At 36.0% G+C, this 12551-nt stretch overlaps 1 long non-coding RNA gene across 6 annotated transcripts in view; it reads left to right on the forward strand.

Annotated features, from left to right (window-relative positions):
- LOC104868898 overlaps positions 1–12551 on the forward strand; it is an 80919-nt gene that overhangs the window by 31498 nt on the left and 36870 nt on the right. For 2 of the 6 annotated variants that reach the window (XR_002025675.1, XR_002025673.1), the window contains exons 2-3: positions 6303–6444; positions 7765–7920. The exons of 3 other annotated variants lie outside the window; for them this stretch is intronic. This is a non-coding gene — a long non-coding RNA (uncharacterized LOC104868898). The remainder of the gene's footprint in view (positions 1–6302; positions 6445–7764; positions 7921–12551) is intronic. One more of the 6 variants, XR_002025674.1, reaches the window with a different exon arrangement.

Genomic DNA, 12551 nt, shown 5'->3' on the forward strand with positions numbered 1-12551 from the left:
ATCATGAAATATTGAAAATATCTGAACACACCCTTGGCTCTCTCTCTCTCTCTCTCTTTTTTCCCAGTACTGGGGATCAAACTCATGACCTTGAACTTTCCAGGCAGACATGGCAGCACTGAGCTAAATCTTTAGCTCTTAATGAAGGAAACAAAGGGTAATATTTAACTGGCTAATGTGAATTAAATACATGGCTTAATCAAGAGTTAATCTTGACTTTTAATCCTACCTTTTTAGGTCAGGTTCAAATGGCATTAAAACTTTATATTTGCCCAATTTGTACTAATTTTTTTTTTTTTTTTTTGTACTGGGGATCGAACTCGGGACCTTGTGATTTCGAGGCAGGTGGCAGAACCACTGAACTAAAACCCCAGCCTATATTTGCTCAACTTGGAGCCCACTAAAAATAAGATATAAGTAGAAGTAATGTGTTTTATATAGTAGCCCTATTTTCCTACGATGAGATTTTAACAGTTTCTTGCATATTACCACCTTACACAAAACAAACAAATCCCTAGGCACATATATTAAGAATTTAAATCACCAATTGCTTACAATCAGTATTGTCTATGATTTTAGAAAGAGGATATTTTTGTTTCCTAATTATTTTATTTTCCTAATATCACCCATGTGCTATACCTATTAAAGACAGGGACATCATCAATCCTCAAAGGAGGTGCTGTTCTGCAATATTTCTTCATGAAGCCAGAATGTCTCAGGAATCCATGGCCATCTGGCATCTCTGACTTGAACCTATAAAAGCCTATGTCTGTCTCCAGTCATTATGACAATGAAAAGCCTCCTCCACACATCTCCAAATGTCCCCGAGGGAACAAAAACAGCCCCAGCAAGAGATCTAAACCTCTGAGGGGGAAATAATTTTTAAAAATGTATCTTTTTATTATCCGCCTACAGATGATGATGTCTAGGTTATTCACAAGTTACAGACAAAGTTTCTTTTAGTTGTTTTTTTTTCAAAAGTAATGTAGGCTAGTACTTTGTTTGTATTATAAACTTTAAAATACAAGTTGAAAATCTTACAAAATCTCGGTGTCTGGCCAAAGAAACGGAGACTAAGTGATAACATGAACAGACACACATACACACAGAGACACACACACATGCATGCATGCGCAAATCAGTTTTCTGATTCTGTTACATAAATTTCTTCAGAAAAAATCTATATTTCAAATATTTGAGGAACTAAATTTGAAAAGTAATATCAAAACTGTTAACCAGTGCTTTCTGACATCCAGAATTTTTCAGTGAAACGAAAAATCCCAAACTCCACATCTTAGGTCTTAAACACCAGTCCAATATGTGAACAAAGTGAATAAGGAGAAAATAGAATGAAAAACTAAAACGTGAAAAAATTAGATCAACAAGATTGTATCTTGGTTAGTAATAAAAAGACACTACAAGAAGATTTGCTTTCAAAGTATGTAAAGGAAATCTCCATTTCCAAACACTTTGTCACATAGCAGTCACAGGTTATAAAGACACAATGAATTAGTGAATTATGAAACATATTCTATAAAATTGGTAAGTTTCTTTTAAAATGCTTTGTGCAAATACTTATTCCAAGAAACACAAACTTCATACATATATAAAGCCCCCAAAATTAATGGTAATAAAACTGTCAAACCTACTAGTTAGTCATGACTTAAAAAATATCAAGACACTTTAGCAGGACAGCTAAACCTGAGTATCTAGTTTCATATTCCTTATTATGAGCTCTTACTAAAAATCTCCTTTTATACATAAATGTTTAAGTCAGAAGCATCTCTCTAAAACAGTATTTCAGTTTTAAGATGCAGTTTCAGAATAAAATTTAATAAGCATTGTTAAAGATATATTTAAGAAAATATATTGTAGAGAGGAATTCCAGTGTACTCTCAACCTGATTAAAAATGTTTACATTTCAAATTTTCTATTTTAAAAAGATACTGGCAATGCACATGGAGAAACAACTATGTGATGTTCTGCTTCATCTTCCTACTCTTACTCTTGTTTATTTTTTAGTGTTTTAAAAATTCATTTAAAATAGATACTTAAAAATATAAAAATTATATATATTCATAGGGGTGCTATGTTGTATTGGTGGTTAGATTCCTTATTTTTTTGAAGGGGACAAAATACTGCAATTTAAGGGAGGAGGGGTTTATTTTGGCACACAATTTTAGAGGTTTCAGTACATTTTCAGCTGGCTTCAAATCAGGAATACCATGGCAGAAGGTCATGGTAGAGCAAAACTACTCACTTCCTGATGGCTGTGAAGGAGTTTACAAAGGGAATAGTGCCAGGGAGTAAGGGGCCAAACACCAGATATATTTCCCAAGGTCCTACCCCTAAGATCCAACCAGCACAGTTAGAATTGAGATTTACTAATCTCTCAAATTAATTAAATTGACAATTAAGATTGTCACATTTCACCCCTGTGAACTTGAAACCACAATCTCCAAATACAGACAATAACAAGATCATAATTCTTCCTAATATGGTGTAACTAACTCAAGTACCCTGGAAAGTACACAAATTATTCCCCCAAGTTTGAATTTCCTAGCATTCCTAAAAAAGCTACCTGCAGCATCTTCCTGAAACTTAAGGGAAACCCTTAGATCTGTTCCTCTGTAAAACAATAAGCAAATTACATAATCCAAGATACAATGTTACAGTTTAAGTATTCCAATTCCAAAAGAGAAAAATAGGAGGACAGAGAGAAATTGAAGCAAAGCAAGACCAAAAATCAACAGCATAAATATCAAGTTCTATAGTTCCATGTCCAACATTTAGGGTGGGTTTGAGTGGTTGCACCCCTATAACCTTGCTAGTTGCCAAACATATGGCCTTTCTCTTGGGCTGGTTCTACACATGGCCTGTGATTTTCCTCAGTAGTTATTCCATATTCCTGGTATCTCCAACTTCTTGGCCTCATTCTCATAGTTTCATGCATTACTCTCTCAGTGGCTGATGACAGAGACTCCATCACTGTTACAAATTTGTACATGGCCTTCTAGACTTTCCTTTGAAATCTGAATGAAGGTCTCTGAGAACCCATAAGTTTTGCATTATACATATCTTAAAAATCAGCATCAAGTGGACAATGGCAAAGTCTGCTGACATCTTGCAATAGCTGAGCCCTATTGGGCCATGACTGCAGTGATCTCTAAGTGCCTGAATGGATGAGCATTCATGAAATGAATCCTAGGGAACCACTTTCCTAGCCAGCTCTTCTAGGTGCCCGGGTCTCTCCCCTCAAAAGTTCATATTTTTGTCCCTGTGAGCCTGTGATGTGTGGGGTCTTGTTCATTCCTCAAACATTCTCAAAGCATCTTTCTTCTTTTCATGGTTCAAAGTTCTTGGAGTCTACATGGTGGTGCTAATCTCTTCAGCAACAACACCCATCTGGTCCAAATTTTACAAGTGGTGTGTGTGGGAGCCCAGCCATGGCCCTCTAGGAGTTTGACATTTAAAAGGAAACTTCTTCACCTCTACACTCAAGGCATTGATACAATCTATAACATTCTAGGACTCTGCTTGTTAAACTTGTTGCTGCAATGGAAGAAACTCAAAGAGACAGCCATAGATCTGATGTTCTTTGCAAAGAGTTAGAAAATCCGTTCTTTGCATAAAAGATACAAATAGTTGCTTGGTGCTTCCTGTTGATGTGAACCTATAAAAGGAGCTGTTTCTGTGAAATAAATCAGACTTCTCTTGGTCTCCACTCAGGCTTGAGTGTTCTTTCCTTTCTCAATCCTCACTCCCCAACTCAGGCATGTTAGTGTTGTGATGGCTGGACCGCCACAGGTGTGCATAAAAATTAAAGTTCTGAAAAATCCTTTTGTTCATAATTCTCATTATAAATCTGTCTAAAACCAGCCAGTAGCACCTATGGCACAGCTGGAATGTTGGGCTGCCTTGAAATTTTTTCCATCAGATCAATTGATCATCATCTTTAAATTTATCCTTATACAAAGTCCTAAGATATAGATCAAATGAGTATAATACACAAGTCTCTAGACTAATTCCCATTAAAGTCCTTATTTCGGTCTGAAACTTGATGAGCCTGGCCTTTATTGTCCCTATTCCTATCCACGTTATTTTCTTTTCTGCTTGAGCTAGAATTGTCCTTTAGGCTCTTATTACATTATGTTAGGCTTTCGAAACCTGCTTCTCCAAACTTTTCCAAACCCCTTCTCCAAACCAGTTCCAAAGGCTTCTACATTACATGGCCAGGAATATACATAGTAATGACCTCACTTTTCTCACACCACTTGTCTGAAACACTTGTCAGTGTTTCTGTTTTATGGGACAAAATATCTGACATGTAGATCTTAAATAGAGAGAGGTTTGTTTTGTCTTACAGTTTCATAGGTTTTATTGTATGGTTAGCTGTTCCAAGGCAGGAAGATGATCATGAGAGGGTGTGGTGGAACAAAGCTGCTTACTTGATGGTGGCCAAAAAAGAGTACAGAGAAAGAGCACCAAAGAGGAAAGGGCCAAAGTTTCAATACAGTGCCCAAGAAAATGTCCCCATGACCCATTTGGCACTCCCAGAAGTGTGCTTTACTAATCTCTTAAACCAAACAAGCCATCACATATTTTGTTTTGATACATGTATTGTTGTGTAGTGTTTAAATCAGGTTAAATATTATTTTCTTCAACATTTATTATATTCTTATTGTGAAAACTCTCAAAATCATTTCTTTTATATTTTGAAATGAATAGTACATTGTTTTTATCTATAGTTACTCTAGGTTGCAATTGCCCACCCAAATTTCTTGCTTTTATCTAACCATAAATCATTACTCACTGATCATCAACTGGTACAACATGACTAAAATGAACAAAATGGAAAATAAGACATGGAATAGGAGGCTATTTTATGATGGTAGCCTCCAACATCTACCATGGGAAATACTGACATTTCTTGAAGTGACCAATAGAATAAGTGACTCTGTACTGATAATTGATAGACTTAAAGTCCCACAGCTCCATTTTAGAAGGGTGAGTCAAAATTTCAGTGTTTGCTGCCTTTAGTTTGAAACTTTGTAAAGTCTAAATACAAATTTAAAGTAATTTATCTAAACAGTGTTACTTTTCAGTTTATTTGATTTCTTCAAAAATCAATTCAAATGAAAGGTGAAATTTGCCTTTGAATCTATCATCCATTTTCTCGCATCAACTCTATAATCCTTCTCATTTTGGTTTCTGGTGCCCCTTTTCCTACGCTTTTCTCTTGTTTCCCACTGAACATTGTCTAGGTACTCTGAGTCTGTGCGAACCTCAAATATATGATTTCTCTATTTTTGAAACACACACACACACACACACACACACACATATATACACACATATATATATGTTTATATATGTGTGTATATATATATATATGTATAATAAATCTGTCTTAGTTCACTCTTTTGTTTAAAATATTACATTTCATCATGTAAAGGTACAAGACCCCAATGATGAATGTAACTGTACTGTATACCTAAAATGTACCAATAAACTCAATGAGAGAGAGAAAAAATAAAAATAAAATAGTACATTTCTTTATGGTTTTGGATTAAGGAGACTTGATTTTAAGTAAAATACACACTGAGGACCGGTGGGTTGCCATGACCCCTTCAAGCAAGCATTGCTGCATTCACAGAGGTCAACTAGAACCAGACATATAAGCTCAAACATAGCCTGGACTCCCTTCCTTCAAGATCATGGGCATATTTTGATAACCAATAGAGGCAGTACGGATGCTTCTATTATCCATTTGTACCACTAGAAATTAGCATGAAATACCTACGTTTTCTTATATATTATTGTGAAGCTATGGAGTAAGGGTTAAGCAAAAGAATTCATAGCAACAGAAAACAGATCGTTTCCCTTTCATAATTTGAGCCAGAATCAAATAGTTGAAAACCAATTTTGAATCTAAGGCAGATAATGTTTCCTGCCATTATTTTTCTCAGCAGCATGCGTTCAATGAAGATATGTTCTGTGAATAATTATCTGACTACATAAAAACCATTAGGCCGGAGTCCAAGAAGGTACCACAGCTGTGCTAGGGACTGGATGTTAGAGAAAGAATAGCATTCAGGGTTTTCACATCATCTGTCTCTATCATTAAAGTGTAGTGAATAAAGGTAGGACCTAGAATGAGGTAGTCCCAATATTTTTAGATCAGTTCTGAGGAACTAGAATGTAGGAAGTAAGAGGAAGAACTCATGTAAGGAAAAAGTCAAGAGACCTTTTCTAGGTTATGTATCTCCTCAAAGCCAGAGATTAACAGATCTATCTTTCAGTTTTTTATCAGATTACTATGGAAGAATGGGATGCAACCGAGATGTTGCAGAAACTATAGGCTCTCAGGTAAAGCCAAAATGCAGGACAAGGTGGACCAATCAGTACCATATACTCTGAAATCTTTCTCAGGATGTAACCCTGGTAGGTTGAACTAAATATTTTTACAATGTGGGTAATTTTGTCCTTCAAAGGGCTAATATGTTGCTGTCTATATTGCTTCTTCTGATCACACTGCAATGTTTTGTTCATTTAACCAATGTCTTTCTTCTCATTAGATTTGCTTCCACAAACACAGATTTTCCAGTCCACTAAGCTAATGTGTCTGGTCCCTGCTTATCTTCTTGAGGATAGCATTTTGTTTTCATGCTCTAATTTTTTAAAACAAAACTATCTTAAGACATAGTTGTAATTTATGTTAACAACAAGAGCCTACCAGCAAATCCCACTGACAAGAGTAAATGATAGCCTTAGGGCTTAGTGCCCCATAGTCATAGATTTAATCCAATAGTACCTCTGCCTCAGAGTCAGAATCAGAATTATTTTCAAAAGTGTAGTTGTTTCTTCATAATTAGGTCAAAAGAGTCAAATTCTACTTACTGCATGCCTTTATTTTCAATAATCTGATGCTTCTTATCAACTGAAAATATAGATAGAATCAGGCCATGTCTACATGATATTAATACAAGGAGAATGAAATTGAAATGCTTGCTCTTTGTTGTAGATAGTTTGTTATATGACATAAATGTTCTGGTGTCCATATATTGTTCTGACTTCAGTAGATTTACATTGGTACTTGGAAGAAAGAAAACATGAGAAAGAGCATAGTAAGATAATAGGTAGAAGAAGAGTTAAAAGAGAAAAAAATACAGTTAAATAGGAAGATATCATGTGATTTGGGGCTAAATAAGGAAAAATAGGGGGAAAAAACCAAGCACATTAATTCTGAGCATAGATAAATTCACAATGATATGAGGAGAGGCTACCTCCTGCCAGTTTTGACTCTGGTTGATTGCATGTCCACACTAGTCTTGGTTAAGAAAGATCTAGTTTGTACAAAAATTTATCTTTAGAAATAATGTCAACAATTCTTCAGTTTGAGAAAATATGAGGAAACTATCTGTGGGCAGTAAACAATGGCTCCTTGAAATTTTCATGTTCAACCGTTTTAACATTGTCAAAACATCATGGAGGCAAACATGGGAATTTCGTCCCCTTTTTCTTATTTTTTGAAACAAACAATGTTCAATACTATCCAGAAATATTTCCATGGACTAATTAAAGCACTTAAAAAGAAAACGTCATTAGAAATGCAAGGGCAGGGGCATTTTAGAAATTTTCTCTGATGTATGCCCAAACTAGCAGTTTTTCTCTTTGGAGGAGAATAATTTTAATCCATTCTTGCAAATATTCAAACTGAATATGGTTTTGCTAGAATGTCCTAACAAAGCTCTTTCATTAAAGCAGGAGCACTGCCTGGAAATAAAAAAGATGAGCTGTGTATTAAGTTCTGTTGAGTGCCTATGGAACCTTAAAAAAGGCTGCTAAGTCCTTGATTTCAGCTTTCTCATCTGTAAAACATGAAGATATTTTCATATGTCTTCCCATACCAACATTCAGGTAATCTGTGCTTCTCCCTGAAAGCTCAGAGAAAGAAAAGAAAGACTCCTAAGAACCTGTAGTATATGTCCTATTGATTATGGTAATAAAAATATGGATAATGCTGCTTTTTTGAGTATAAAAGAATTTGTGTTTTATGTTCAGTTGTTTTCTTGCTTAACCTTACATTAGGAATACAGATAACAAAAAGAAAGTTTGTGGTAGGATGTCTTAATGTACAAATAATTTAGGATCTTCCTCTATGGCCAAAGAAAATTTTGTTGATATAGCATAATATAATTTCTAAAAGTTGTACAGATACTAAAGTTCTCTTCATAGAAATGGCACATGAAGCATAGATAAGTAAACAAAATGCAACAAAAGTTACAGGTCTGTGAGTGTAGCATCTCAGTGGGCAATGAGATGCTAGAACAAATTGCAAGTCTTTGAAATGCAGGACATTCTGGCTGGGCCTGCTTTGCCAGTAACAAGCAACTCCCTTAGTCTCTCTCTGTCTGCATTTTCTTGTCTGTAAAATGAATGGAGGTGTTGCTTCCTAAGCTGCTCTCGGTTCTAGACTCTAATACGGCTAGAAACAGATTAAAAATGCATACATTATTTATAATTAAAACTCATAGAGCTACATACAAGAGTCATAGAAAGACCTAAGTGATGAGTGCGGAACTGTCACATGGCCATATATCATGATTGTTTGTGAATATGCTCCTTTTCTGAAGACATCTCTAAGTCAGCCCTCAACTTCTTTTGGCAGCAGGGACTGCTTCTGTGGAAGATAAGTTTTTCACAGACTAGGGAGTGATGGATACAGGATTATCCAAGCTCATCCCATTTACTGTGTACTTTATTTCCATTGTATTATGTTGTAACACATAAAGAAATGTTTTGCAATTCAACATGATGCAGAGCCAGTGGAAGCCCTGAGCTTGTCCCATCTGGGTGATGGGAGACAGTGACACCCAAAGTGTGTTGCCTGTGTCCAGTCTGCTCTGTAATCTCATTGCATTTTCTGCCACTGCAGAAAACACTGATTCACAAGGACGTTGTGCAGATAGGATGCTGGAACTGGAAGCCGGTCTTGCAGTGCTTTTGTGGCAATCTCAGGGTTGGGACTCGCATCTCTCAGCTCCCCAGGGAGGCTGCATCCCCTCTCCAGCTATGGTTTACCCATTGTAATGACTGGGTCCTCCCGCTCCTTCCATTGCCCAGTGGAGCATAAATAGTTTTGTGTTTCTTTGCATCACTGGTACTTACACCAGTACAGATGTGTAATGGATTCAAAGTAAAGAGTAGAGAAATATATTTTTCAAATGAAGAAAAAGAAACTAGCAGAAGCTTGCTAAGGTGCTCAGTCACACAGATGGCTAGAATGGGGCAACTTCTTGTTAAATTTTCATTTCTCCAAGGCTGTCATGATGGCATGGTCTTCCTTTTTCCGCTCAATGATGAGCTCCATTCTTCTGAGACTAGATTTGTTGCTTTCCCGTTCAGTAAGGATCACAGCTAATTCTGGTAACATGCTGTTGATTTCATTTATTTTAAAATGAACAAATCCTCACTGTAGCCTCACCACCATTCATATATTGAAACATTGGACACTGGACCTCAGAAAACTTTGTTTTTTAATGAGTGTGGTATGGGGCTGTGGGATGAAGGAGTGAAGTACAGTAGGTGCTACAATGTGCTTTTTCTACCTTTGAAATTCTGAGTGTGTTTTCTAAGGGTCCTTTGTATATGTGCTATGGCGATATATCTGGAGGAACAAACACCTAAAGCATGAAAATACTTTTTCATTTATTTATTTGTTTGTTTATTTGCTTGTTTGTTTGTTTAATTGAGACAGGGTCTCATTAGGTAGTTGAGACTGACTTGGAACTCACCGTATAGCCCAGGCTGGTCTCGAACTCACAGCAATCCGCCTGCCTCAGCCTCCTGAGTGCTAGGATTACAGGCATGTGCCACCATGCCGGGAAAAAAATACTTTCTTTTTGCTGGAAGAGCAGTTGATGCAGTTTATTTTGGATGCAACTAGCCTATATTAAAGTGACTTTTTTTTTTTTTTAGCTCCATTTCCAGGGTTCACGACCTGAAAGGATACACAAACTCTGGCTGTAGGGGCAAAGGCCAGTGAGAAGTGAACTCTGCTACTAGCAGTCTCATGATTGCTGTTGCTTCGTTAGTGCCCTGATTAAAAAGTGCATTGGCTTTGAGGGATTTGATTTGTTGCTGACCTTATTTTTCCCAGTGAGGGCTGTTATGTTTAGTGTATAATTTTGCAAAATGTGAGAATGTTTTAGATAAGTGGTATGGCAGAAATACTTGTTCCTAGTAGTTTTCTTAACAACATTTATATAACACTTACTAAATGCTGGACATTTTTCTAAATATCTTACATGCATTAACTCATCGAATCTGCAGAATGACTTAATAAGACTGGTTTTATTACTATTCCTTTTTTTTTTTTTTTTTACAAAAAAGAAAACAGACAGCAGGATGAAATAAACAAAAGAATGAGTATTTTAAGAGAATATAAATCTGAGTGGTATGGGAGGGGAAAGAAAGTTACATTCTTAAATTTAGAACTACGGACAGGTGAAAGGTAAGTTTTCTGGGAAGTGAGGCTCCATCAGAAGAAGGCAGTACATAACCTTACTTGACAAAACTGTTCTTTAAGCCTTGCCATGTATATTTAACTACTTAACAGTTTATTCTGAGCATCGCTTGGACAGCACATTTGCATACGTGCTGATTATCCTGAGTGCAGCTCAGGAAGGTGTGATTTCAAACACCTTGTATTACTGTGTTGAATAAGTGTGATACAATTGTCATTTTTATATTTCCTGTTATATTATTTTATAAAATTGATGAAAATTATGCAATATTTGGTCATCCTGTATTTAAATAGTTGGAGTGGTAAGTGGTGAAATGCATATCCACTTTCTTTTTCATCTCAGTGGGGCACATATTCATTCTTTTCAAACTTTTAACTAAGCTGTCAATAGATATTCTGTATGAATCAATGGTAGGCATAATAGACTGTAGTGGTTACACAGATTCCTATCACTAAACCCCATTGTTCTGGTCCCTTTGAGTTGATTGTCGAACTGCAACTTTCATGTCTCCTCCCTTTCTCCTGCACCCCTTTCTTTTTTTTTTTCCTCTCAAATTAGATTAGGTACTGAGATTAGTTCAGCACAAAGTCAGACCAGACATAAAATATGGAGACTCCATGAAACCTGTACAAGCAAGCTTTGAAAGAGCTGTTGTTTATTTCTCTAAGTAAAAAACTGATTTTTATAGAGAGATTCTTTCAGAAATTAATTTAGTGGAAGTAAATGAAATTTTAATGGGAAGTAGGCATTGTGTATGTGCAGCCTAGGGTGCAGACTGTAGGCACCAGCAGAATTTGGGGTATGGTCCTCTCCTTGGCTGTCTGTTGAAGAACGTGGAGATTAGTGAAAACGATTCATGCTTTCATAATGAGTTTGTAGCTCAACAAAGCACTACCTGTCATCTGTTGACTGTATTCTGGGCTCTGGAAGAACATTTCATTATTTAATTCATAATGAAGAGAGAATGTATAAAATATTTTAAATGAATGCTTGTCAATATGTAAGGTAAGAAAAATGTTGCATTGCTTTTTATAATCCTCCCTTTCATTCTTTCATAACCAAATGCCTTTCTGATTTCTTTTAAATTTCCATTTTTATGCCAAGCAACTAAAATTTTTATCTCCTCTTTCCAGAACAAATTTGGATTTTAAAGCATCTTAGTACGTGTAGATCAGCATTTTAGCAAAATGTGAACTAAGGATCATATCTGTCCGAAACATTTGAAGTACTTGTCAGAAAATGTGAGGTTTTGGCCCCCAGATCTATTTAATGAATAGAAATTTGGATATGAGTCTCTAAGTCTCTACATCTTTTTTCCAGCTTTAATTGAGTTTATTGGTACATTTTAGGGATACAGTACAGTTACATTCATTGTTGGGATCTTGTACCTCTACATGACAAGTCTTGATTCTCATTTTTTCCCCTTACCTCACCCTCCCTTCACCCCCTCCTTCCCTCCCCATTTACAAACACTTTATTTTCACCTTTTCATTCTTTCACATTTTTTTCTTTTCCCTTTTACTCTTCCCCTACCCATCCCACCTTCCCTACACCTTTAGATCCTTTCATCTCATTTCTAAATGACAGTATTCTTATTAGGATCTTATGTTTTATTGCAGATTATTCACAACAGGGAAACTATTCGGTATTTACACATGTGTGTAAGTCTCTACATTTTTAACAAGGTTCTATGGTTTTTATTCATGCTAAAGATTAATGTGTATAAAATGTAGCTTTGAATCACTTATGTAGACAATTTGGGGAATCCCCAATATGTATAGCTGTTGCAGTCAGGCAAAACAGCCATTGCTGGATTGATTATGGTAGATCCCAGATTTTTCTCTGACAGATTGGACAGGCTTTGTTTCTTCATTCAAATGGAATCACAAGAATCAATTCATCCACTCATTCAAAACCTGAGGACTAAGTGAATGAATCAAAGTATGATGCTGGGATTAATCTCAGAAGTCTTACTTGAGTTTAAAAAAGAAAAGGACTTTTAAAACAATCTCTACACAAAGT

This window comes from Fukomys damarensis, unplaced genomic scaffold (genome assembly GCF_012274545.1).
Source record: "Fukomys damarensis isolate Sample0158 unplaced genomic scaffold, DMR_v1.0_HiC HiC_scaffold_1, whole genome shotgun sequence".
NCBI lineage: Eukaryota > Metazoa > Chordata > Mammalia > Rodentia > Bathyergidae > Fukomys > Fukomys damarensis.